Below are 27941 nucleotides of genomic sequence, written 5' to 3'. Positions count from 1 at the left end.
ACAGCTCCAGAACAGATTCAACTCAGCGCCTCCTTCCATTTTAGTTTGCCTTCAATTAAATTCTCAATGAGCCTGCAGAATTGTTTAAAAAAAATTGAATTGCTTCCTAAAATGTGTTTTGAAAATGAAAATAGAATGAGAAATAGCACCATTTTCAAACACACATTGCTGTCTTTTGAGAGACCACTTCCTTAAATTGCTTGGCTAGTCTATTTTATGATATGGTAGATAAAAGCAGAAGGCTGATATACAAGTCAGTTAGTGAGATTTCTTGGTAACTACACTAATGAGAATACCTTACCTACCCAAAATGGGATCACACAGTAAGCCAAGAACACTAAATAGAAGAGTACCATCATGGGGAGGAGTTTCTTACCACAGTGGCAGTTTAGCCGAAAAGCTGAATTAGACCACTACATACTTAAGAATTAGTTTATTCTAATCAGGGAACAGCTCCCCCAGTTCACAAAAACACCTCTCTTCTGAAAAGCTGAAGTAACTGCCATGCAGCTTTATCTAAGAACACTTCACTCATTAAATGTATGCTTTAGAGTGGTACCCAAGTGTCCTGCTGAACAGGGCAGCACCACCTTGTAAACCAACCCCTTAAAAAACCCCCTCTAGTCAGTGTTCTGCAACAGAGCCCAGGTCACTCCTACAACTGAGCTTTTGAAGCACTTTGTCATGTTTTGAGTATAACCCTATAATGCAGTACTCCAATATAGTTCTATCTGTAAAATGGGATTTTTTTTTGTTAAGCTAGTGGCTTAAATCACAAGTTTACAAAAAATAAAACCTTGTCATCAGTATAAAAGATTATTGCCAATTTAGATTTAACATGTCCATCTACACAAACAAAGCCATGCCCGAAGTTGGGGCTGAATCTAGGTCTCCAGTACTTTCACAAAGAACGATCTTTCCCACTACAGGTAAAGATACATACCAAAAGAGCTGGAAACCAGAGAAATCACAGCACCCGCTTAACTCAGCACATTCTCAGCTTTCCAGTTCTATGCTTTGGCTTCAGATTAGTTCTGCCACGTTTCAAGTTTAAGGACAACATATTAAAAACTCCCATTCCATTGCACTTTCAGCAGACTGAAATTTCATGCTAATTACATCAACTGACAGCAACACTAATTCACAAAGTAACAGTTGACAGGATTAAGGTTTTAACAAATGCTTATAATCCCAGGACTGATTTTTCAGTCTTTTGACTTGTGATCTTGCAAAAATTCCCAGTCAGGACTGCATTTCCATTAAGTCTCATATTCCTGTAATTAACCATTATTTGCTCCTTTCTGAACCACTTCAGCAAACATTAGGAATGTTATATGCTCAGTGTGTCATAAACACTTGAAAGTGACTGTTCCAAGTACTTTGTCACCATAAAAGACTCAAGTAGCTACTTACACAGCAGCCTAAATAACATTCTCATTACATGACTTCATGACTTTCATTTTGACAGGTCTTGAAAAACACATTTGCACATCTCAAGCACAAAAGACAAAACAGATCCTCTAATATTATTATTAAAGCAGTATTTGGAAGAACATGAAGAGACAAAGCACGAGTTGTATAGACTTATCTTGCTTAAATGACAAGACAACTTGATATTTCTGGGGCAGGCATGGATGAAAGTTAGTCCTGTTTAATGGGCTAAAAGGAGCTACCAACAAAATGATTGCTCCTTGGCAGCTATTATCAAGTACTTTTTAATTATCCACTCCCTGAGCCTCTTATCAAGAGGCAGGTATCACAGCACAAAAGCCACAAAATTGATTGTTACCATTAGGAGAATGGAACAGACAAGATTGTTTGCCGACTTTGCCACTCCAGGCAATGGAACCTTATCACTGCTCAATGGTGGTGGAGAATAGTTACCAGAAACGTAGGGGTGGAACGTGGATAAAGAAAGAAAACATTAAAAAGCTTCAGTTCTTTTCAGCAGGATAGTACTTCCAAGTCAGAGTTTGAGAATATAGTTGCTCTCTAACCTGGCTGATAGTTAGGATCCACACCTTTCATAATTCAATCATGCATAAGTCAGGCACACATGGTATGAAAAGCAGCAAGCACCCACATTTATCTACATCTGTGACCTCCCCAGCCATTGCCTTTCAAACCCCCAGAGACCACTACTGCCATTCCTAGTTGTTTGTTCCAGGCACAAGACACCTACTGACCTTAGACACCCTTTGTCTTGATACCACTATGCACTTGCATTCCCTTGAGTGCTTACTGCCTGCACAGCTGTCATGAGAAACAAGCTCCTTCAGTACCTCTAAGAGGCTATTAATTCAGATGACTTCATTGTGTCACAGAAAGCAATTCACTTAATCATGTGGAGCTTAAATCCAGTTAATATGAAATCATCAAGTTAAACTTGAAGTGGAAGTATCAGCACAGAAACCTAACAGTTTACAATGCAGCTGGACAAGAACAAACTATGAACCAGATTCCCAAACCATGATGTTAGGGGTTGTTCTGCTACAGCACTTGGCCATTTCTGCTCTGTTCACAGGACAGTTCTGTTGCTCACATAGCCTGGACCCCAACACTTCCTAGAGAAGCAAGCCATTTTATCCAGCATTGGGTCAATAACAGTTGATGCTTAATCAATTAAGATGCAGATGAAAAAACTTAAAGCCTGAAAAGAGTCATTAGAACACAGAATCTATATATCATCCAGGATTTCAGCAGACACATCCAAGTTGTCTAGGCAGTGTCTCATCATTACTACCTTGATTTGATCTAAATGTCTCAACTACTCAACTACTCCTCTATCCAGATATCCAGTACCACTGCACTGACAATTAGAGACAAATTTTGAAAGTCTTAAAGGGTGACCAAGAAAGGGTATTGTCTGATCAAATTAAGCGTTCAGTTAGGAGTTTTTGTAACACATTCCAGCTAAATCTTTAAACTAGACATTCCTTGGCAGCACATACATAACTCCAGTGAAAACAGGTCAGCTTCACATTTCTCTAGGCATGTAAAACAATCAAGTTGGCCTACTCCAGAAAGTCTACAACAATTTACTGCTATAAATCTAATATAGGAAACTTATTTACAGGAGTAGTTTAAAAGCTTTCCTACTCATTAAATAGTTAACACTGAAAGTAAATGCAAAAACTTACCAAGGTAAACTGATACCATCCAATCATTAAGTTCAGTGTACAGGGGCTAGAAGTGATTAAAGTAGTAGATAAAACTATTTTAACAAGTCTGCTGTAAGTGAGTAAGTGTAAAGGTGCTATTGCCAAGTAAGATCAAACTTTTGCTATTAATTTCCCTGCAAAAAAGTTGTGGTTCTTGCAGATTATTTGCATGAAGGCTGAACATGAGTCTGGTTCCCAGTTGTTAGTTCCTTCTCTCAGCTTTGATAACTTGGGGGGGGGGGGGGGGGGGGGGCGGGCGCACAGACAGTGAAGGCATAAAAAAAAAAGCCAGTTTTTCCTGAAAATCACAGCTCTGAGGATGCCCTTGAACAGGCAGGCACTTCCCTGCCCCTCATAAGAGAAACAAGGATCTCAGAACTAGAGAAGTAATGTTTACAGTTGAACAAACAAAAAGCTACAACTGCAAACTTAAGCTTGGAAAAAGGCAGGGCTGGTCCTAGTGCAGATACAGTCTCCCTGCTCCCTTTTCCAAGTGAAAATACTCGGAGGTTGTCAAGACCCAGTCCCCTGTTCCAAGATCAGGATTGAGTCAACAGGACTCGAGCAGAAAGAGCGAGTGAGGCCTCCACCAGCCGTTCAGGAAGCATGACTGGGCTGCTTTGTCAGACAACCTCTCTCCCTGCCCTTCGCCAGGTAAGGTCGCGCTCAGACACCACCTTTCTCCTCCTACAAGATCCGTGTCGGTAAGGCTGCCGGGAGAATCAAGAGCAGCACAGAGACAACCCGGCCTGATAAAACAAGATCCCTCAGAAACTTCTGGTCCAGCTGAGACCAACAGTATCCCAAATATTCCATTTAATCTTGCACAGATGAAGCGTTATCACTTATCCAGGGGCAGCCAAGAGAAGCCAACAGTCAAGGCCAGCCTCTCACCCCTTCGCTCCCCCGAGCCCCACTTGTAGATACAAGTCACAGCAATCACCCAGCTCCGACGACTCCATCTCAGCCCCAGCGCCACCGGGACGCAGCACCAGCTGCCAAACCCCTAAGGGGGGCTGCATGGCAGCCCAGCCCCACCTCGGGCCCGAGGGACACCAGCCACACGCGAGGCTCTGCCCTCCCCGCACCCCCAGAGCTTTCCGGTGGCCGCGGAGCCGCGTCCCCGGGCTAGAAGCCACCGGGCTCTGCCCGCCCCGCTCCCTCCCCACAAAACGGGGTGGGAGGGGAAGAAGCAGGAACGCGGGAGCTCTGCCACAGCCCCCGCCCGGCGGGCCCAGGCCCCCTCAGGCCGTGGCCAGGACCCAGCGGCTCCCACTTCGCCCCACCGAGGGAGCGGGGCCGGGACAGCCAAGCTCCCACCGAGACCGGGGCGCGCCGGGCCCGCTCCAAGACACGCTCCCTCTCACCTGGGGGCTAAGACCCGGCTCCGCGCTGCGGCTCCAGCCTGTCGCCCGGCTCCGCTTTAACCGCCGCCGCCGCCGCCCCCCGCGCTCTCATTGGGGTGCCGCCGCCCGCGCGCCCCCGCCGCGCACTTCCGCCCTCGTCGTCGCCGCTCCCGCCGGCCCCGGCTCCGCGCGAGCGCGCGCCCGCCCCGGCACCGCCTTCCCCGCCCGCCCGGCGGTCACGTGGTGCTCTCGGGCCAATCGGCTGGGGAGGCGGGGCGGGGCGCGGGGGTGGCGCTGAGGCGGGCGGGCCGGGGGCGGCCGCGGGGTTGCTGCTCGGTGTGGGGGCGGCCGGCCGGGGCACGGCGGTTGTGGGGCGGGCGTGTGGCGGTGTGTGCAGGCCGGTCCTGCTGAGGGAGCAGCCACAGACCAGCAGGAGGAGGCTGCCCGCCCCGCCGCTGGTGTCTGCGAAAGGGGTCTGGGCGTTGGGCCCCCCCAAGGCCTGCAGAAAGCCCCGGCGGGGGCCTGGGCCCGTAACCCCTACAGGCTCCGCTTCGACTCAGAGGAAGTTAGAAAGACTCTGTCTTAAATACATGATATTTGTTAGTGCAAATTCTACTGATGGATGCAGAAACTAATAATTCTAAGATCAGAAGGCAAAGGAATGGAAATGTCCCTGCTTCTTGTGTTGCTGTATTTACTGCAATTCTTTATTCAAACCGTTATCAGTCCCCAAATCAAATTATCTCTGGCTGATTCTAACGTCAGTAATAGCACAGTCAGGCATAGCTGTCTTGCCAGTTACAAAGGAAAACACACCGGTTTTTTGCTGCTTTAATGTGGTTAATTTTTCCAGATTTAAATGTTAACCTATTTAAATTCCGCACCCTGAAGTTTGACTGAACACATTGGGTAAAATTCTTCCTTCTAGAAAACCAGCACTTTGCCTGGAAACACCAGCTTTGGGAGATGGTGGAAGGCATTACTGCCAATGATCCCCGGCGGTCAGAGCTCCTGGGACAGAAGCACTAGCTTAAGTAGCTGTGTTAACGGCCGCTTTTATATTGGGCTTCTTTGTAGCCTTCTACAGAAGAGAAAGGGAAATAATTAATTACCTTCTACCTCTATCCATTGATGGCTAGGTGTAATTGTATTTTGAAGAGCATAAAAAAGGCCTGTCACTTGAAATAAATGCAAAAATAATAATAAAAAAGCAATCCAGCGTTATAAAAGTGGTAGGTGGAACAATGACCTGTTGCCAAAACAAAATAAAATGGAGGAGGAAGAAGAATTGGAAAGAGATTTAGTATAATCTGTAATTTCAGGGTTGGCAAAAAATGCCAGGAATTGGAAAAAAGTTACAGAGGCAGAAAAAAAAAGTAGGTATGTGGCTCTCTGAGGAACAGCTGAGTACTTCAGGACTGCATAAAAAGGAAATAGTTTCTGAATTTCTCCTGTCTTGAAGAAAACTAAGTTTCATACATTGTAAGTAAACAGGATTGACATCATCCTTGCATCATCTTCAGTTTCTCCTCCTAACTCAAAACACCAGATTTTTAGTTAACCCCTTAGGTGGCAAAATGACTTTCTCTTTTTGGGTTTGTTTATTAGGAAAGATCCCAATTGCAGTAATTCTTCCCCTCTGTGTTATAGATTGTACCAGATTAAAGAACCACATCAATATGCATCCTGCATTAGAACCTGGCAGCCAGAGCTATTTACTGTTTGATGCCATCTATGCAGAGAAGGAATAAGCAGAGAAAGAAGTATCACCAAATGTGAAGGAATGTTGTTTCATAGCTAACAAATTACCCAAATCTTGGTATTTCTAAGGTTATGCGTGTATTGTTTTTAAGATGGATTTTGGGCATTTGAATGTAATGCTAAAAAACAAAACCAGAAAGTAAAAATTAATGAGAATAGTTTACTATTTATTCTGTAACTGTATGTCTCCATGGCCATATTTTATGTTGGGCAGGCAATGAGGTGGACTAGTTGCTCTGATGTAACTAGTCACAGAAGATATGTATTTTCAGCAAATCATATCTATGAGTTAAAACTAGCAAGAGCCTGGGAAGCCGGGTCTTTTCAAACTGAACACAATACTAGTCTGCTGCTCATACCACAGTGCTGACGCTTCCCCTTCCCCCTTGCAAAAAAGAGGCTTGAGAAATTAACGTCTATCCTGCTTCTGCAAATTGTTTAGGGGAAACTTACTTCTTTGTAGTAATAGCCATGATGACAAGAACATTTGTCTGATGCCACATTTTGAATTATTATTCATGTTGCCTGGTATAATCTCCATGGTTACAGATGTATTTTTGCTTCAGTACTTTATGAAGAAAAATTCTATAGAACAATTTAGGGGAGAAAATTTGTTTTCATTGTCATTTATATTGCATGTATTTTATCCTAAGTGCTTTGCAGACAGTAAACATTCACTTTCTAAACAAGTAAGATTTCAGCAGAGATGAAAAAATTTACCTCTAGCTGTTGCTTTATCATGCTATAATATGTTTTAAACTGCAAATTCTTAGAGACAGGAACAGTATTTCTGATGCATGCATTTAGTTTCTAGCCCACTAAGAATGTAACAGGGCACTGTCACTGCCAGAGTCATGAACAACAGTAAGTGTGGTGGGATGACTGAGCAGCAAATATTTTTCTTTGCAAAGATTAGGACTCATACTTCTCTTCTGAGCGGTTTTATTTTAGAAATGTATTCTGGAAAGATGGTTAGCTGAAACAAGAATTAACTGAAATTAGTTCTAGAAACTAGTAACAAGCAACGTTTAAAACCCAGATATATATCTCTATTCGATTTTTAACCTTTTTTTTCATTATTATTATTGTGGAAGTAACTGACAAAGAAAATCAAGGGAGATGTAGACAAGGAATTATATGGAAAAGATGGTAAAAGACCCATTCCTAGTAAGATGGGTTGTAGACCACCAAACCTAGCCCAGGTTCTGCAGGGAAGAGCGGAGCTGTGTAAACTTTATGGGTTCTATTGATCTAGTCCCTTGGATTACCATATCCACCACTGCTGAAGGGAGAGAAGCCAACATTGTTAACTCCTTCATCTTTCTGATCATTTCATGATACATGGGACTAGCAGGTGCCTTGGTCTCCCTGTTTTGTCATTTACACCTGTACAGTGTTTGTGTAAAACCACCATCTGCATATCCAGTTCTTCTTTGACAGTTTTATAGCATCTCTGGCCTATTTTTTTCACACAAGCGACTACGGGAGGAACAAGGTAAGGATCCAATTCAGGAAAAAATTATTTGAGGAATTATAAGGCCTCACAGGCTGCCAGTGATGGACAGAAGGAATTCCACCTCCACTCTGTTCCTGCAGAGATCATGTAATATTCTCAGGGGTAAAAAGAAAGGCATATAGACTGATCAGGAACTTGGGAGGATCTTGAATTGCAAGGGAATCAGGGCTACCTAGGAAGTCAGTCTTTGCAGATTTAGTGATGTCATTTGCAGTCACTGGCAATAACAGAAATAAGAGGCAGATTCTTTTCTCTGCTGACATCTCAATGCTGACGAGGGACAGCTGCAGGACAGGTACCTAATTCACAACTTTTACCCCAGCTTCATTTTACAAGAGACTGAACAGAAACTGTTGCTGATAATAACCACAAAGAAATTGGAGTCAGTGGAGAAGTGGTCCTGCCACATCTCCAGTGGGGGGGCTGAGCCAGTGACGTAAGAAGAGGTTAAAGCAGCGGGGGGGGGCTGTCCCTTTCTGAAGGAATTCATAGTTACACACACCCAGTCCCTCATAGCACCTGTGCAGCACAAAGCAATGGTTCAGTGACGGTAACCAGACCTGTAAGTTTTTATTAATTTATTTAATCCAAAGATACTGTATTTTTTTAAACCTACTTTTTAAACAATTTTTCAATCAAAATAAATACTAGCATAAAATGGGACGACGGAAGAAAGCTAGTTGGAAAAAAGAGAAGGAAACCCACTGGATTTTCTAGAATGCTGTGATGTCCTTTTTGTTCTCAAAATATTTTTTTTTGTATGTGTAGAGTTCAGATGCTAGAGTTAATCTAGGCTCAGATAGCTTGTCAGAAGTACATGTACATAGTGTGTACTCAAACGGAGTTTGTCTAAAAAATAATTTAGTCAAAGATTATTTTCTCTTTGGGCATGGATAGTCTAACAAGAACTACATTATAGCAACTGTTTCTATACTTAAGAGAATGAAGCTGATCTCACCATGATTTAGGAATTTCAGCATTCAAAACCAATAAAGTAGTAATCTAAAATATATCAGAAACAAACAATAGTAAATGAAATATGACTGTGGTTTGGGCCTTGTAGGATTTTATAGTGTTTTGACTATATCATGCACTTTATTTTTGTTACAGACAGCAGGAAGTAAAATAAACTTCACTATTAAATAACCTTTCCATTTCAGATACAGCTGGGATTTGTCAGGATCATATCACAAGGTCGTTTTTAAGGAGATTCTGACTGACATTTTGTGAGGTAAGGGATTTCACATCCCAGTTTTACAAGTGCTACGCTTCTGATCATCATGATTATCAAGACCATGACAGATTTAGGGCCTGCTCTTGGAGTCTTTGCAGAAGGAGCTAAGTTTATTGTAAATATCTTGATAGCCAAGAATCAAAAGAAATAAGGGTCTACAGAGAGTCATAAGAGGTCAAATAGCATTACACCATAGCCCAAAGGCAAGATCAGTTACACATATATAATTTTTTGCATGTAATTTTTTAATACCATTTAATTAATGTAATTTAATTAAGATTGTGTTAGCATCATAACAGTCTATTTAAATTGTCATAAGAAAAAAATCAATCATTTAGCTTAAATGTCACTTACTGCAGTTTAAGCGTATTAATTAGGTGCATACGGGACATAGCAATCAGATATTTATTTTTTTCCTTTTTGCATCAATCTGCTAAATATTCAAAAATCGTTATTTTTTCACTCCTCAGAATTCTTTTCTTCCTTCAAATAACACCTGTTTTTTTCAGTTGTTTGTTATAGGTCATGTTTCCTAGTTGCCAGTCACTCTCTTCTTTGGACTCCCTCCAGCTGGCCCACATTTGCTGAACTGCACTGCTGAAGCAGATACATTAACTAAAGCTTTACCAGTTACTTGTAGGGTAGAAAGTGTACTTTAGTGTCTTACAGATAAAGTTGAATGTGATTATCATTATCAAACCATTGTGTAAAAACTGCAATTATTCTGGAAATAGATAAGGCAGGAGATTTTGCCAGAATAACAAGGCAGCTAACATTGCTGAGAATTCAGCTTACTGAGTTGAACAGCGCTACCTTGTTGAATAGCTGCTGTTGGAGGGTGATTTGTGGATGGCTGAAAAAAATTCATGCTAACAGATCTTGTGTCTCTGATTTTTTAATCAAATTTTCCAGATGAAATTACTGACAAATACATTAAATTAACAAAAAAAAATTACTGTCTTTGATAGCAACTAGTGTTCCAGCAGGGTGGGAGCAATACTTCAGAAAGAAGAAGATTTGTCAATTAAAATTAAAAGTACTACTGTTTACAATCCCTAATTAAGTTGATGTAACTTAGAATGAGATTAAAATGTCTTTCTGCAAATTAAATCATAGCATTTTTTTATGCAAACATATTCTTATGCCATAAAAGCCTTTCATGTTTAGTCTGCTATCTTCATTGTTATACGTGCAGTTTTCTCTTTTCCATGTTTAATTGCAACATCTGTTGCAAACATTTGGGAGCTTTGATGCCCCTCTACCATTTAAGTGGCTACAGAAATTTTTTTTTTCTCAAGCACTTCACATTTTATTAGAGGGATCTTGGGACCTGAACTTTGTAATAAAGTTAGTTATTGTTATGATAGTATTTTACCTATTCATCAATGGCACACCTTCTAGAATAAACTCAGATATGACTCAGGGGCTAAAAAATGAGACTTTTCTTGCCCCTACCACATAACTTTGCAGTATCAGGCTGGGAAATGTCAAGTTAAAGAAGGTCTGAATGTGAGTTTGAATAGAAAATCTATTCTGGAAATCCAAGTTCTGTATGAAGTGGTTTGGATGGTGAAAGAAATGGCTACAAAATTTGTCTACCAAAATTCATCTTCAGCTGCACTTTGCTACAGATTCTTTACTCCCTGAACTTCCACAATATAACACTTCATTTTTCATTAGTCACTATATTTCAACCCAGAGGTGAAAGCCTCAGAAAAGGAGTAAAGTAGGTATTGTAGGAAACCTGTAGGAACTTGTCCCACCAGTGAAGTTTATGAGGAAGTTTCTATGTCTATGAATATTCTAATGTAACTATCATTATGACATTTTTGTTAGTTATAGAGCTCGTTAAGAACATAATAGGTTGTGTGATATTGCTGCGTTTGAAAAAAATTTCAGTATTCAGCTGAATGTTCATAGGCTAGTTTACACAACATTCTTCTCTAGAAAAGATGTGCTACTTGTGGTTGATAACCTAATACAATCTGCAAACAGCCTCTCCTTTTTTTTTTCATGTTAAATCGGTAAGAGTACGATATGCTTTACATTAGAGGATTAAGGAAAGTTATTTCAAAATAAACATCCATTGAATCCTATAACATTCTGGCTTCTGTATTGTCTTTTATCTTTTCAGTGAACAGTAACACATACTTAGGATCTGTCAAAAGAGTCAGAGATTAGCTTTTTAGAAAAGACTATTTCCTAAAAGCTAAGTATGTCAGTAGCAGCAATTCACCATTCAACTTATTAATAGGTAATTAATATTTAACCTGTTAACACATTAATAAATAAATTGTAAGTTAACCATAAATATATTTTATCTTGTGATGCAATTTACATTAAGCCTCCTATTCCTTTGAAAAAGCTTTGGAAGAGCTGTACTTGTTTGTGGGGTCTTCAGTCTGCAAAAGTAATGTACCTTGACCAAAGTGTATGTATGGGACTCCATCAGACACTGGAAGCCCACAGCCTAACCTTCTTTTCAATCCCCAACTTTTGTTGTTTCATTATGATTTATTTCTGGAAAACCCTAAGACCTCACATACAAAGGATTAATCTTCTTCCTGTGATTTCAAAGAAAAGACTGGTACTCCTTCCGTCCTTCCCTCTTCATGGAGAAGGACAAGATTTACAAGATACCCTCTTCCTAAGTCATTTCTTATCAGCTTCCCACTGAACTCATTGGCTTGCATAGATTACGTTCAGAGAAGGGATCACAGAGATCTTACTCTAGTGGCTTAAGACGCTACTTTCCCCAAAGTCTGCCCAGTCCTTTTGTCAAAAGTCTTAAGAGGGTGGTAGATCATGATCTTAGCTCTTCCATTTAACAGTTATCATTACTTTAGGATGTAAGACACTTAGGATACCTAAAAGGCAGATACATAGCTGGGAAAGGGAAAAGTAAATGGAAGCTCCATAACATCTAGCAATTTCTGTTTTCTTGACAAATGCATTAACAAGTTATTTCCTTGTGAATTTAGAAAAGATCTTTATATAGAATAAGCCTGAGATATTATTATAGTCTTGTGGCAGCTGCCACTTCCTTCCCAGGAAGGGCAGTCCTTCATGCTCTTTGGAAAGCAGAAATGCAATGGATATGGCCATTATGGCTGAAGATACCCGTTATGTCAAATGCAAAATGCAATAGTCATGTCACGTCTGTGCTAGATTCAGCTTCATGTTGTTCTGCCTTTTCAGTTTTTCACAGTCTAAGCAATGCATCCACCTGCTGAATCTCTCTTTTCATTAGCATGTAAAGAATCCTTTGTTTGGATCAGCTGGGCTTCTTTGACTTCTCAGCACTGAAGGCTCAGTAACAGTTTCCTTGTGGCTTTTCTTAAAACAGCTTCAAGGGTTTTCTGGGGATAATTTGGGAAATTTTCAGTTCAGGAAAAGATGGTAAAACTCAGTTCCTTTTCCACTTAGCCGATTCGTACTGTCTTACTTTGCTGTATGGTATTAACAGAGATAGGTCTAAGCTGCCATTTCTAAATACAGTCTGAATCATAGAGCGCAACTCTGCCTGTAGAGTTCAATTTTCCTTAAACTTTGGGGGTCATCTTTAATAACTGGATAAAAATAGCTCATCTTTATATTTCTTTTTAGAATTCCTTGCCCAGAGAGAGCTGTGATTCTTACAAAAATTTTCAGTACACTAAGCCATTGCTAGCTTTTCTGCTGTTAAGGTTCTATGTATCTTCATGGAATTCTTGTTTCTTAATTGTTGTCATTCAAACAATGCAGTTAAAAAGTAGAAGCAGGTAAAGACTGCAGCATGAAGAAAATTAAAAACTTCTGATGGGACATTATTTTGCAAACAGACGTAAAAGGTTCACTTAGGACTCTTACCTGTGTTAGAAGAATCTGCATTAAAAGATAGGAATCATTTCCTATCATTAAAAGATATGCCCAGTCATTGCAGAGGGCCTTAAGAGACCTCAGATACAGGAGTTTATTCTAGTTAAAAGAGAATCAGTGGCTGTGGGAAACACACTGTCTCATCCCCAGAATTTTCCAGCTTGGTTTGAAGCTGTGCTCATGGGGTGACTCCACACACAAGTTCATTCTGCCTTGTAGTATAACTGTTGGCTTTTGACATAGCTGTTGCATGACACAGGTGAACTACCTGATGATTATCATCAGGCCTTACTTCTCAGAAATAGGTATAAATCAAAAGTAATCTTTCCTGTCAGTTCCCAAAACCCACAAGTGTGAAAACAAGTAGGTGTGATTGCCATGCTTTGTCTTTGGTTGCTGCACCTACAGCATCAATTTAATCAATAACTTTCATCTCCTCCCATTTAAAAGCTTATAATAAAAGGGCTGCTTCCCTTGCCACATTAGCTGTAATAAATCTGCAGCTGTCATAAAGGAGGATACTTCATGATTTTACAGATCTCTAGGTCACAAATCAGCAATGAAAAAAGCTGTGGATTTATTTCTCAAGAAAGTTTCTATATCCCTGAAGCTAAATATGCATTCCTTCTTATGGAAGAAATAAGGCTTTTTATGCTTTTCCAACCAGCTAATGGAGCGTGATGCTCACCTATCCCTGTCAGAGACTTCATTCAGTGGAAAGCTGTAATTAACAGGAAGAGCAGCCTGTAAAGCTGACACATAAAATGTTTGTCACTTTTTTTTGACACACATTCCTACTTCACCTAGCAAATATGAAACAACCAAGTTTGCTCTGTCACAGGTTTGGATTGTGAGGAAACTCTCGGGTTGCTGCCAGAAGAGGTATGAATACATGCTAGTCCAGATCAGGAAATGCTGACCAGCAGACAGCTATAATACATTAGATGGTACCACACTTGTGTCTACTCCTGGTCTTATTTTAAATCCACACCACAGAGCTACTTCCTATTTGCATTTTGGCCCATGTGCACAGTTAAGTCCTTGAGAAGCATGCTTTGTGTTCCAGCCTGAGAAGTTGAGTCGATTTTTATTCCTGTTGATCAATACTAATTCTAGCTTAATTTTTGTTAACTTCCAAATTTTTGACTATTCATTTGTTAGTAGAGTGTCAATGGCTTGTTGCTCCAGGCTGTAACTCATTTGTACTCTCAATTCACCAAAGTGGCCTTTTTCAGCATGCCAGAGACATGATTCCAGTTAGTTAGGCAGCTAGAACTTTCATTGAAATCTAGTTTTTGAGCTTAAGCTTTGCCTCGTAAACTCCTGATAATTTCCCAATCTAGCAAACTAGTTTGCTGGTAGCCTTATTTTAGTTCTATAAAACATTTTTCAATTCCACGTCTTACTCTGTTCCACGTACAAACATTTCATTCTAATCCTGCAAAAACTTTGCTACTCTTGTTCTAGTTCCTGTTAATAAAATGCATAGCTTCCTGGCCTGCATCCTGTTAGTGCTGACACAGGCTTCTAATATCCAGTATAGATTTGTCCTCCCAAGGACAGGAAATGTTCTGCTTTGCTGATTCAAATCTGACTAGAAATAATGTTGACTAAGAAACTTTCAAGAGGAAAAGTTTAGCTAGGAACATGACAGTTAAGGATGTAACAGAGTTATAAACACAAAGGGGAGAAATATCACAACTGGCTTGAAAGTCCTTCATAAATGGTTACAGTAATGAAACATAGCCTGAGAATTTAGCCTAACATCAGCATTCTTCTTTGTATGCTTCCCCTTCCTAAGGTTTTTGTTGTTGGTTTATTTTGGTTTTTTTCTTGTTTTTGTTTTTAATATATTCTGGTCTGTATGGCTTGTTGTTTACATTGGTTTGAGCACATGCTAATTTCAATTTAAGTTATTTAACAAAGGTTTTACAAGTGGTTTTGCAATTTTGCTGATAGTAACTTGTGTGTGGAATCGCCCCATAAGGATGACAGCTTTAAAACTGTCATCTAAGCTGCCATTTGTGTCAATTTGTCTAAATGCTGTGAGACAACCAAATCTATTAGTAAACAGTTAAAACCATAAACTATGTGGTTAACAGTGGTTGGTTCTTGAAAATATTAGTATTACAAACACTTCCTGTTCTGTTTGTATACTGGTAACTACAAGAAGTGAAGCACCATGAGGGCATGAGAGACTGAACTCTGATGTCCCTTTCCAGGTCAGAATCGAATTGCATTGGTTTAGGGGATATGGCAGTTCTGTGTATAAAGACAAACCATTTGCTTTTCAATCACACTAAGTCACACTATTTGAAATTCCCAGATTGACAAATGTTATGCAGTAGCTGTGCAGCCGAAAGAATGAAGTTCCCAGCTGAGGATTTTAATGGGACATGGCATAAATACTGAAGGCGAGGCATAGCGTAAAAAGGTGAAAACTGACCAAGTATGCTTGATAAAGGGAGGCAAAACAAAGAGACGTAAGCCCTCAGGTTCTTAATTTTACAGTTCCCTTGAACAAATTAGGAAGTCACAGTACAGGAGTGAAGTTCAATGGGTGCTTTGCACACCCATGTACAAAATCATGGCTTCTCTTTCCTAACTAAATCTCAATATCCTTCTGCTTAAACAAGGATGGGTAAGGGATTTGCTTTGTTAACAGGGTCTCTCTAGTTGATTTAGCATGACTAGGCAGGATGCTGTCCTTCCTCTGAGTTTGCTAATGAGTATCAGGAAGCATTGCCTTCCTTCCTGGCTCCTGGGCTTGCTAACTCTACAACATCCCCTGCCCTTACTGGCAGGGCTTCCTTGCCAGATTCCAGCACAGATATGTACACACTGCTAAAAAAAAAAAAAAAAAAAAAAAAAAAAGGGTCCATCTATTTCTGATGGATGTAACAATCTCATTCCTTTCTTCTCATCTTCTCATTATATCATGCATAAATTACTGTCATGTTTTACGTAGCAGTGAGTGTATTTTGGTTGTGAAGGACTGATCTAGAATTAACTTTGTTACGATAATTATTATAACAACATAATATTTTGGACATATAAATTAATTACAGTTATGGAAAGCAATGGAGTTGACACCTTTGGATTTGAAATATTCTGTATCAACTTATTTGAATTTGTTCAGAGTTGTAGGGATTTTTTCAGTTTCAGCTGTCATGTTCACATGTTTCACCCCTGTAATAATGGACTTTTCCCACCGATGACTCAGAGGAAATAGTCTCTCCACCCAGTTTTTCATAGAATACAACATAGCAGTTCCCCAATTTTTTCACCGCAAGAAACTGCTATGGTAGAGCAAGAATTTAATGCAACTCCCAATACTAGCATAAATATGTGATCAAATTTAATTTCATGTATCTTGTGACCTCATTTGAAACTTGTGACCTCACTAGTATAGCACCTGGTTTAGGAACCACTGCTTCATACACTGTTAAATAGCAGATACACATTTCTGAGTTGTATTAGCAGCCTATAGCACAAAGCAGCATAGAGCCAACATGTCCTGAAGAGAAAAATGGGGTTATTTAATGTTTGCATAGTCTAAGATAATGGGAATGAATCTATTAGATGTGGCATTACTGGCCTCCTTTCCCTTTCAGTCTTCTTTGCATCAAGAGCTATGACGATATTACGTTGCAGTGACTTCAGCACCAAGTCTGGATTTACACTGGGATGGCGGAGTAGAATTTAACTGCTATTCAAGGCAAAGCTAATTTGTATTGTAAAATTACTTCTTGTTTCTTTCTTGATCTTCACTAATTTGCATAAAGTTACAGACATATATGATGCCTTAAAGGTGCATAAAGACAAACGCCCCTTCCCTGTAAAGATTACAATCAACAATAAGAAATAAAAACACAATACAAAGAACTACTGCCAGGAGGCAATAGATTCTTCCCATGGACTATGCTTTCCTATGGGACATGCATGCATTTAGGAATTCTTAATCTACAATCAGTCCAGGTTTAGTAATCTGTTTCTTTTAAAAATGTAAATAGCAATGCCTAGTGGATTAGCATAGAAACACTTTATGGAAGAAATGCATCTTAGGAAGGATTTGAATGAAGATAGCATTGTGATTTCTTCCAAAAGACTTATCGGAAAAGAATTTATGGCAGAGAAGAATAGCTCCTGCCTTTTCATCATAGTTACTTTCTGAAGAACAAGTATTGAAGAGAGATAAGGAAACTTTCTTGTAGACTATTCTTATTAGCAAATAGCAACTTCACTCCACCCTTCCCTTGTATTTGGCTTCTGACAGAGTGCCTAGAGCTGCTGTTTTGTTCCAAGATTACCCTCAGAAAAATCCCCTGCCATTATCAGACAAGCTAACAAAAGAAAGAAGTGTATACCTCTTCCAAAGAGGAAAAATGTAATTAACTGCCATCTATCAAAACCAGAAGAGGTACCCTTTCAGCTTGACTGAAAGTTGATGTAGCTTTCCCCCGTACTGTACATACTGGCTGCATGTGCTGAAACCAAGCCATGGACTCATCCAGGAGCACTCTTCCTCAAGCAGAAGTTTCAGCTGAGATTTACATCAATCTCAATTAAACGAGTCTCCCTGAAGATAAAGAAATTGTTTAAACATGTATTTAAGGGAGAGCTCTCAGTTCTGATAATTCATACTTAGATTATGTTAAAATTAAGCTGATACTGTAATTCTTTCCATTGGCTTTTAATCTTTGTATTAGCTCAGAATGGTGCCTATTCCCACTAGTGAACGAGCTTTGCTGTCAACTCTAAGGACAGCAACATCTTTTCAGTCCCCATCAGCACTATGTTTCCTGTTCTGAAGGAAGATAGGACTTCTGCTGAATGTATTCACTTGAATAAAAAGCCTGCATGATTAACCCATAAATCCTGTATCCTTGTATGAACACAGAATTCACTCTTACTGAAATTATTTCCATAATTACACAGTTGTGCAGGGAAATTGAGTCATGCATCACATGCAGATGGCCAAAGAAGAGACACACACAAATACAAAAGAATACAAATGTATTGACATATATTCCTTCTCAGTGAGTGACACCTACAGCAATGTTAAGTATATTAATGGGATAGTCAAGCCCCAGAGGCTGTATGAGTCAGACCCCAGTTTAAGGCCAGGCTATCGAGATGACAATCAATAACAACTCAGGACTGTGACTTCATACCTCCTACTATTCATACATTCATACTTGGGCAGTGAAGCAGGTTTGAGGGGGAGGCTGAGTGGAGCAATAGGCTGCAGCAGAACACTACTGTCCCTTGCTCCCTACGGTGTGTCCTATCTGCCCCCTGCCCCCAACAAGCAGCAAATGAGAGTGGCAGTGGTGGAGGAGTGCTGCTGTTCTTACCTGCCCAACAAGGAGACAATGAAGCAGGCTATGTAGGGGTATTTTCTTTCACAAGCCCAAGCACTCACAAACTCATTCAGACAGAAGCACAGCAACAACTTATCTGTATCAGGGTGCTGTTCTCAGAAGCATGGTTAAGAATCATCCTCCTACCATTCCTTCTCTTTAGGATGAGGCAGCAGCTCTCTCCTTGGAATTTCCATAAAAAAGATTGTTCAGGCCAGACAGAAGATCCTGCACACCAGGTTTGGTCAGTGGGCTGCATGTTGAACCATGCTGGTGAAGAATTTTCAAAAGTAATCTCTGTCAGCTCAGCCTGACTACATCCATGGACTGTGCTGTGAGTTTGGCCAATGCTAAGAGCTTTTGGAAATCACTGCCTATTATGTCCACATTCTGGACATAAAGATTCTCCTTAGTCTGTGCAAACCTTCTTTCTGCAATAAGACAGTCTGCTTGTAGCAGGCCTACACAATCCTATCTCTATAATCTCACACACTGGGCAACATTATAAAGGAAATTGTCATCACCCAAGAATTTAACACAGCTTATGGTATTTGGAGTCATCAGTCCTTACTAGAAACATACAGAGGCCAGTATGAACAAGCTGAAGAATTACACTGAATTTATGATCCTGACAACTGTAGCCAGTTTTATTTTTCCTTGGTTACATCATTTGTGTACACCTCTCCATTCTGGAACAGTAACCCAGTGGACAAAGCATGGGATTAGCAATTCGCTAACTTAATTGCAGCCTGAACACTAGTTTCTATGTACTGCGGCAGTGTGGAAATGGCTGCACGGTACTATGAAGGGAAGAATTCTGCATCGCAGTGCTGAGGTGGGAAAAGTACTGTTTATAATTGAGATACTGTGTTGCTACTGTGTAGTTTCAGTAAGAAAAATGCTGTAACCTAAACGTTTCTGAAATACACCCTGTTTGTAAAACTACGTCCATCACTCAAGTTTAAATGGCACCTTTTGAGTAAAAACAGGGTCTTGGCTAACTGAGACTGACACAACCAGGACTGAAGGAGGTTGGCATTTAGATCACAGTAGTAACAAAACTAGATGGCAAAGCAGAGCTTTAAAAAGTCTCTCAGATGGAAAGATTTGGGCTGGAAAGGAAGTGAGAGGAATGGAGGGTGCAGCTTACTAAGGGGAGGAGATACCAAACAATGATGCTATTGTGGCAGGGAGTTGATGAAGGTCAGAGAAGATAAGCTCTGATTTGCATGCTTTCAAAACACTCATGCAAAGTTGGTCGTTTGTTAGTGAAAGATTAGGGGCAAGGGACCTTGTGGCCGGGAGTTTGCTGTATTTGTATTACTTGAAATCTACAGTGCTTTCGTTTTTCAAGTGAAAAACAGTGCCCTCAGCAACTTATGCAAGGGATATCTGCTTTGCATTAGACTTGCCATATGCTTTCTGAAGAATAAGCTATAACCCCTAAGATGTGCACTTTACGGGAAACTCTGGGAAGGATCTGCCCAAGCTATGGTATCTGGAGAAATCACCGCTGGGCATGGAACAGGCAGCAAGACTGTCAGGTCTAACTCTACCCAAACAATGCTAAGAACATTTCCACCTTGAATACATGCTTTTGTGACCCTCATTGGGAGAACTGTGTCCAATCTTTAACCAGGCACAAGAGTCCCAAGGACATGGGATCATAGCTGGGTCTTGTGAAATTAATGGGGAGGGTGGAGCCCTACAGGGGGAACCATGTTAAATTTCTTTTACAGAAGTTGCTTATACAAACCTATCTCCTAGGAAACAGTATTTGGCTATATTAACATTCTCTGCCTAGTACTGGATATACAGAATGTGCCTAGGTTCAGTGTTGTTTAGATTTCCCTCCTTTAGCATTCCTGCAGCTTGCTAGAATGTCTGCTTCTGCAGAAACAAAGGTTAATTAAACACATCCGCCCATTAGAGCAAGGAGTGAACATTACAATCTGGCCCAGGGCTACCTTCTTCAGCTGTCAGCACTGAAAGACACTTGGAACCTCAAATTAGTCCTCAAGCAAAACTAGTTTCAGCAGAAACTGCTTGATTTATTGAACAGAAAAGCCCTTCCTCATATTTACAGTTTCAGCTTGTACTTGCCTTGCTATACCTAATTCCAGCAAGAAACACACTAGTGCTATTTTGCAAGTTGCATGATCCAAGATTCTTGGATCCTTACAAGTGCCATGATTAACACATAATAAGGAATGTTGGAAAAAATGTACCTTGCCTGCATTACTAACTCCACCTTTTATAATTAATACAATTTAAGGTAAATGATATTGGACTTTTTTATTACTTGTGGCATTCCTTAGCTTTTTCCCTTTCGTTGTGCTTGCATAAATGGAACTAAACGGGCCAACTCCCTCATTATGCATTTCTTTTCACTTTCTTTTCTGTTTCATTTTCTGGCTGTAATGTATAAGCACCATATTACCACAAATGCTTTCTCAATTCTGCGAATCAAATCTCCATAATAATATATTCATTATATTAACTTCAGAGTAGCACTATGGCTGTACCTCAGTTTCTCTCTCACTGTCAAATGGGGAATGAAGGCAGACAGCATATACCTTTCACAAACATGTACTGTTACCATGCCTATAATCCCACTGCTTGAATAACAGACATTCCTAAAATGTTTTCTTTCTGTGCTGAATCAACAGAATGAGGCTGCAATAGACCTGTTAAAGAGCAGTGATTAGTAATGCGATTACTAAGGTAGGCAGGACACGTTGAGGTTTTCCACTGAAAGTAGGATCTTAAATAATTATTTAAAATAACATGATGACTACTTAGTCATAAAGGCTCTCTTGTTTTCTGTTCTCTTCAGTAATAGATGAAACAAGTATGACTTCTTCTACATAACGTCTACATCCAGAATTCAAGGCCCTTATTTTATCAGATCTCTTCCTAAATGTGATACTGTACTATGCATCCTCCACTGTCATTCAGATTATCCACAAGCAATTTCTGATTTTCTCAAGCCAGCTCATTCTTCATACCTATCAGGTGAATCATTGGTGAAAACGATTCTCTGCCCATGAACTGTGTGAGCATGTATTTAATTTGTGCTGTTTTGGTTAGTTTTGATCAGACACACAGACCACAAAGCCTTCTTTCTATTCCCAGTCTGGAAGAGAACACCTAGGCACATTATAATTTCAAACCCTGTTTTTCATAAGTATTATTTAATGTTTGATTAAAATGTTCAACTTCTCAAACTTGATTACCGTTACTCATTTGATGAGTTAATAATAGAAACTATGAATAAAAGGAGACAAAACTGAAGAGGCACAGAAATATTTTCAATTATTTGCATTACTTTCTTGGGTTTGGTTTCAAAGTCTTATGAAAATCACAGAAGTGTCTTCTTTGTCCACTTGGTGCTGGGCAAATCCTGCCTGGTTTTCAAAAACTCCACTGAAAGGCAGCATCTTTAGCCCTGATAGATGGGCACAGACACAGCACTGTCTTGCAAATTGCTCATCACTTGGCATCAGGCCATTTTCCCAAGTCTGTGAGAAAAACACCTTAGCCTCTAACAGAATGGAAGTGAAGTTGGAGCAGTACTCTGACCAATATTGGACACTTGACCACTGATGACACAGTCCTAGTGGCAAAGCGTAAAATATGCTCATAGTTAACATTTTGAAGAGAAGATAAACCCCAAAGGGAAACAGCATGGTAAATTAGAAGCATTGACCCTGCAGAGAAAACGGTGGTCTTCTCGAAACATCTCTCCTTGGCTCGTTACCTGGAACCTTCTGTCTAGCCCCCAGTTCAGTAGGCAAGATGTGACTTCTTTCTTTACAATTACAACATCTTAAATGACTTCAGAGTTGTTTCCATAAATACAGCATGCCAGTGCTTACTGACTGATTTTACCACCTAGGAGCTTATTTGCATTCAGCAATGAAGCAGTTGAATTTTTAAGGTATTTTGTAGTTAAATTGCAATTAAGTTGGAAGGCTGCTTGCACAGCAATTCCTTCCCTAGTCATTAGATATGGCAAAAGTCTTTATAAAAATCTTGGAGCTGACTACAGCCTTGTGCTGCTTGTCTCACACACACCAAAAATACTATATGATACAAAGCATTGTATAAGGCTGCATAACAAACAGCTGGGTCTACACCCAGGTTTAATAGGGAGCAAGCCATGGTAATATTATTTCTTCATTTCCTCTTCTGAGCCTCTTTCAGTCTTATGCTTATGTACATATTTTCTAGGCCATTTATTCTTTCCTATACTGAAAACACTATCAAACAGGTATGGTGGTGAGTGTTGGAAAAATTTATATATGTCCTATCAGCATAAACAAATATGTGGACTATACTCAGAAAAGCTATAAAGCTGCTGGAGCATACCGTTAGCCTGAACACAGGTACCATTCTTGTAGACGTTTTCAAGGGTCGCACCTCTTTATGTACCAGTTTATTCAGACATGACACAGCGTATAGTTCACAGCCATACTTCTAAGCAGAGATTTCTTAAGACACAATTGCTCTTTTGTGCTTTCGGCTACATTTTCATTTAGTCATGACAGCATAACCAGCAGTTGATATTCTGCTTCTGTGGGGCAATAACTTTACTATGCTTCATTAATTGAAGCTACGGGTATTAAGTGGAATGGCTGTTGGGAGTGTGAAAAAAGGCATTGCTACATTGACAGCAAAGAGATGCCTGTGAGTTGTAACTGTGTTCCTTATTCTGCTTCAGTCTATTTTGGAAGGTCAGGATTACTGTAAACAAACGTACTCAGCTGATATCTGAAGCAATGTCTGAACAGGAAAGACTAAAAAAGTCCTAAGCAAGGAAAGCTTTTGCAAGTGTTTCAGCTGCTTAGTTGATTGAAACATCATAGTCTAACAAGAAATTGAGAACAATTATTTTAATAATTTAAGGGGTTCATTCAGCTTAGTCTGGTTTGATGATTAAAACACAGGGCAAAGAACCAGAAGACATTAACTCTATTTTCAGCATTAGCACTGGCTCACTGTGTGATATTAAGCAAGTCACTTAATTTAACTGTCACTCTCTGTCTCACCTGTAAAATGAGGGAACCTACCTCACAAGTTCTTTGTGAGATTAATTAATTAAACTTTTGCCGTACACCTAACATCTCTTGGATGAAAGGTGGTGGAAAAGTTATTATTAAACACATACATAAACAGGATACAAAAGCAGAGCTAGGTGGTTTCTATAGAGGAAACTCACATCTCTTTCATCTTTGAAGTTTTTAAGCATGACAACAAAATAATTAACTATAGGACCTGTTGGTCACCAACGCAAGTGAGCTAATCAGTGACATCAAGCTTGGAGGCAGCCTGGGCTGAAGTGATCATACACTGCCGGAGTTGGCAGTCCTGTGGGATATGGGTCGGGTGAAGAGTAAAGTCAGGACCCTGAATTTTGGGAAAGCAAACTTCCAGCTATTCAAGGAATTAGTCAACAGGGCCCCAGGGAAACTGCCCTCAGGGACAAGGGAGCAGAACAGAGCTGGCAGATCTTTAAGCACCTTTTCCAGAGTACAAAAGCTCTCAATCCCTAGGTGTAAGAAAACAGGAAAGCAAGGCAGGAGGCCAACGTGGATGAGTCAAGACCTGCTGGTGAAACTAAAGGGCAAGAGGGAAATGCACGGGCAGTGGAAGCAGGGACAGGTATCCTGGGAAGAGTACAGGGACATTGCCCGGTTGTGTAGGGATGGGGTCAGGAAGACCAAGGCACAGGTGGAGCTGAACTTGGCAAGGGATGCAATGAATAAATAATAAAGGATTCTACAGGTATGTCAGCCAGAAAAGGAATGTCAAAGAAAGCGCATCCACCTCAATGAGCAAGACTGGCAAACTGGTAACAACAGACAAGGAGAAGGCTGAGGTATGCAACATTTCCTTCTCAGTCTTCACTGGCAATTTCCCACACCTCTTAAATGGATGGACTGCAAGACGGGGACTGGAGGAGCAAAGTCCCTCTCACTGTAAGAGAAGATCAGGTTTGTGACCACCTGAGGAGCCCATGGGACCTAACTTGATGCATCCCAGAGTCCTGAGGAAATTGGCTGATGTAGCTGCCAAGCCCCTCTCCATGATATTTGAAAAGTCATGGCAGTCAGGTGAATTCCCTGGTGACTGGAAAAAGGGACACGCTGCACCCATTTTTAGAAAAGGTAGAAAGGAGGAGCCTGGGAAGTACTGACCTGTCAACCTCACCTCTGTGCCTGGGAAGATCATGGAACAGATCCTCCTAGAAGCTATACTAAGGCACATAGAGGACAGGGAGGTGATTCGAGACAGCCAGCTTCACCAAGGGCGAGTCCTGCCTGACCAATGTGGTGGCCTTCTGTGATGGGGTGACTACATCAGTGGACAAGGGAAGAGCTATGGACACCGTCTATCTGGATTTCTGTAAGGCCTTTGACATGGTACCCCACAACATCCTTCTCTCTAAATTGGAGAGATACTGATCTGATGGATGGACTGTTCAGTGGAAGAGGAACTGGTTGGAAGTTTGCATCCAAAAAGTAGTGGTCAATGGGTCAATTTCCAGATGGAGATCGGTGTCTGTATTGGGACTAGTACTGTTTAGTATCTTCATCAATAACATAGTGACATCGAGTGCACCATGAGCAGGTTTTCAAATGACACCAAGATGAGTGGTGGGGTTCACACACCTGAGGGATGGGATGTCATCCAGAGGGACCTGGACAAGCTCCAGAAGTTGGCCCATATGAACTTTGTGAGGTTCAACAAGGCCAAGTGCAACGTCCTGCACCTGGGTTGGAGCAACCTCTGATATTAATACAGGCTGGGGGATGAAGGGATTGAGAGCAGCCCTGCCAAGGACCTGGAAGTTCTGGTTGATAAAAAGCTGGACATGAGTCAACAATGTGTGCTCGCAGCCCAGAAAGCCTGGGCTGCATCAAACGAAGCATGGCCAGCAGGTCAAGGTAGGTGATTCTGCCCCTCTGCTCTGCTCTGGGGAGACCCCACCTGCAGTACTGCATCCAGCTCTGGATCTGTCAGCACAGGACAGACATGGGCCTGTTGGAGCAGGTCCACAGGAGGGCCACAAAAATGATCAGAGGAATGGAACACCTCTCCTATGAGGAAAGACTGAGAAATTTAGGGTTGTTCAGCCTGGATAAGAGAAAGCTCCAGGGAGACCTTGTTGCAGCCTTTCAATACTTAAAGGGGGCTTACCAGAAAGATGGGGGTGGACATTTTAGTGGAGCCTATTGAAATAGGACAAGGGTAATGGTTTTAAACTGAAAGATGGTAGATTCAGATGAGATGTAAGGAAGAAATTATTTATGATGAGGGTGATGAAACACTAGAACAGGTTTCCCAGAGAGGCTGTGGATGCCCCATCCCCGGAAACATTCAGGGTCAGGTTGGATGGGGCTCTGAGCACCCTGATCTAGTTGAAGATGTCCCGGCTTATTGCAGGGGGGTTGGACTAGATGACTTTTAAAGATCCCTTCCAACCCAAACTATTCTATGATGCTATGATTCTAAAACTGTGGGTGAAGCCCTTGAAATGAGTTTATAAACTGAAAAAAAAGCATAGCCATACACTAGACAGACAAACTATAACTAAGAATAAAATTGCATTGTCATTCTTCAGTAAAGCACACAATTAAAAGACTAAGGTGAGTTTTTCTCTTCTATGATGTATAAGCAAATTTACATCTAATTGAAGTGAAAGGCAGCAGTTTTAAATCTGGAGAAAGGAAATAATGTTTTTTTAAAAACCCAGTTTTTACTGAACTCATTGCCACATGACATTGTTGGAAACAAGATCTCAGTGAATTCAGGAAACAAACATTTACATGGAAATGTGAATATCCACCATGATGCTCTATGAAATGAGAGAGTTAAAAAACCCTCATGTTGCACAGTACAAGTCAACTAATAGCTGAGAGGCATTTAAAAAAACCCTCCTGTGAAGTCTATTTGACTCTGGACTTAATTGCAACTGCATCAGAAGCACCTAGTACAGGTTGCTGTCAGAGGCAGCACCCTGGAGCCGGTGGGCTAAGGGTCACCTCTAGCACAGCAATCTCAGTGCTTACTGGGGCTAGACCAAGCAGCGCACCAGCACATCTTTAGCATCCTGCTACTCTTATAATAACTATATTGTAGGAAATGGCAGATTTGTTCTGTCATAAAATTAACTACATCAACAACAGAAAAGGGTCCAGCAACTTTTAACTGAAGGGTTTTTACCTCACAATGCAGTTTAACAGATAACAAAAAATGATTTTTACTAACATTGTGCTGTGACCCTATGAATGAGATGCTCAAAACCTCAGTGAGCAAAGAAAAAATGGATCAAGTAGTGTGACCAATGACATTCAAAGGTTATGTGTTTCCTGTACAGTTGCTTGCCTCACCAAAGACCATTTGGGGAAAGGACAAAACTAATTTGCACGTTTCTGAAGCCAGTTGTTGTTATCTTGAATATTCACAAAAATATCACCACTGATTTCTGTTGGTTCCATTCAAAACAGAGTGAGGCCTTTATGTAAAGCATGGTTGTAAGTTTTTTACAACTTTGAAATGAAGTTGGTGTTTGGTATGCCACCAGAGCAACATGCACAGGAAAATTCAGGTGTTCTATTATTTTAAAATCAAGTTCCTAGCTTAATAAATAACTTCCACAATATAATTTGGTAGATATAAATGCAAGTCAAGTAATTGCTTTCATTGTAACATTTTTATGGTGTGAATTCTGGATCATAGTAAGTTATTTATACACTATAAATATAACCATAAATGTTAATACAGTTAACCAGTTTCTAATAAATTAACATTGAAGAGACATCTAGACAAAACCTTAGGCCCTCCAACAAGAATGGCAGAGCCATTAGCTCTGTTTCAGAGCCAAAGACCAAGACAGAGAAGTGCAGAAGTAACAATAACGCCACCATGGGTTATATAGTTGTACTAAAAAGAAGCAGTGACTCACTGTTAATGTTTACTCGGCCTGTATGCTTTAGGGATGAGTGGAGATTAGTGCAGAAAACTAGTTCTTTTATTCTCCTTTTATTTTGCTTATTACTAGCTAGTACTATTGCATTCAAGCAAGTCAAGCAAGATTAAGAATAAACAAGAGGTACTTGCCATCCAGCACTAACACAATGCCATGTGCTCACACACAGCTGCTTCTGTGTGCATTTTTAGCAGCTGTTTTTTCCTGTCTGTCCACAGCAAATGGGTACATGGCCTCACACAGTGCATGCACCTTGGCCCTTTCCTAGACCTGCCCCACACCTTTAATCCAGTCTCTGCACTCCAAGAGCCTCCTACATTACTGCTATCCCTTTTCTCACCCCAGCCGGGGCAGGAATCTCCTTTGCCTTGTCACTTCGGTGATGGATAATGACAGCAAGTTCTCCCTTCACTTGTACTTGTGTCCCTAGCTGCACATACATGTAAATACATAGAGCAGCGATGCAACTTTTTCCAATGCAACTTCACAAGCTAGATAGATTTTTTGCTTTCTTAGCAGATACTCACTGTGCTTAAAGGGTTGTTCGTCCTGCAGCAGCAATTTCTTCAGGAGTGTGAATAAGGCAGGTAAGCGGACGATGGCAGAAGCAGCTCCCACTACAGTATTACAGACCAATTCATACGATGACTGTAGCTGGACTCCTCCTAGTGCCTTGGAAAGCTGGAAGAAAAGGGAAGGGCTCAGGA

At 40.6% G+C, this 27941-nt stretch overlaps 1 protein-coding gene and 1 long non-coding RNA gene across 3 annotated transcripts in view; one reads left to right on the top strand and one right to left on the bottom strand.

Annotated features, from left to right (window-relative positions):
* RALB (RAS like proto-oncogene B) overlaps positions 1-27899 on the bottom strand; it is a 49442-nt gene extending 21543 nt beyond the window's left edge. Inside the window, exon 1 of one of the 2 annotated variants that reach the window (XM_080399554.1) lies at positions 27762-27899. The gene's annotated coding sequence lies outside the window, so the exon portion shown is untranslated. Of the gene's footprint in view, positions 1-4528; positions 4676-27761 lie in introns of those variants that run through there. The other variant, XM_080399553.1, reaches the window with a different exon arrangement.
* On the top strand, positions 4795-20129 carry LOC308068629. The gene is made up of 2 exons (XR_013930043.1): positions 4795-8346; positions 8945-20129. It is a non-coding gene; the product is annotated as an uncharacterized lncRNA (long non-coding RNA).
* Positions 27900-27941: the final 42 nt, after the last annotated feature.

Source organism: Falco punctatus, assembly GCF_963210335.1.
Source record: "Falco punctatus genome assembly, chromosome: 8".
Taxonomy (NCBI): domain Eukaryota; kingdom Metazoa; phylum Chordata; class Aves; order Falconiformes; family Falconidae; genus Falco; species Falco punctatus.
This window is presented reverse-complemented; position numbering and strand designations above follow the sequence as displayed.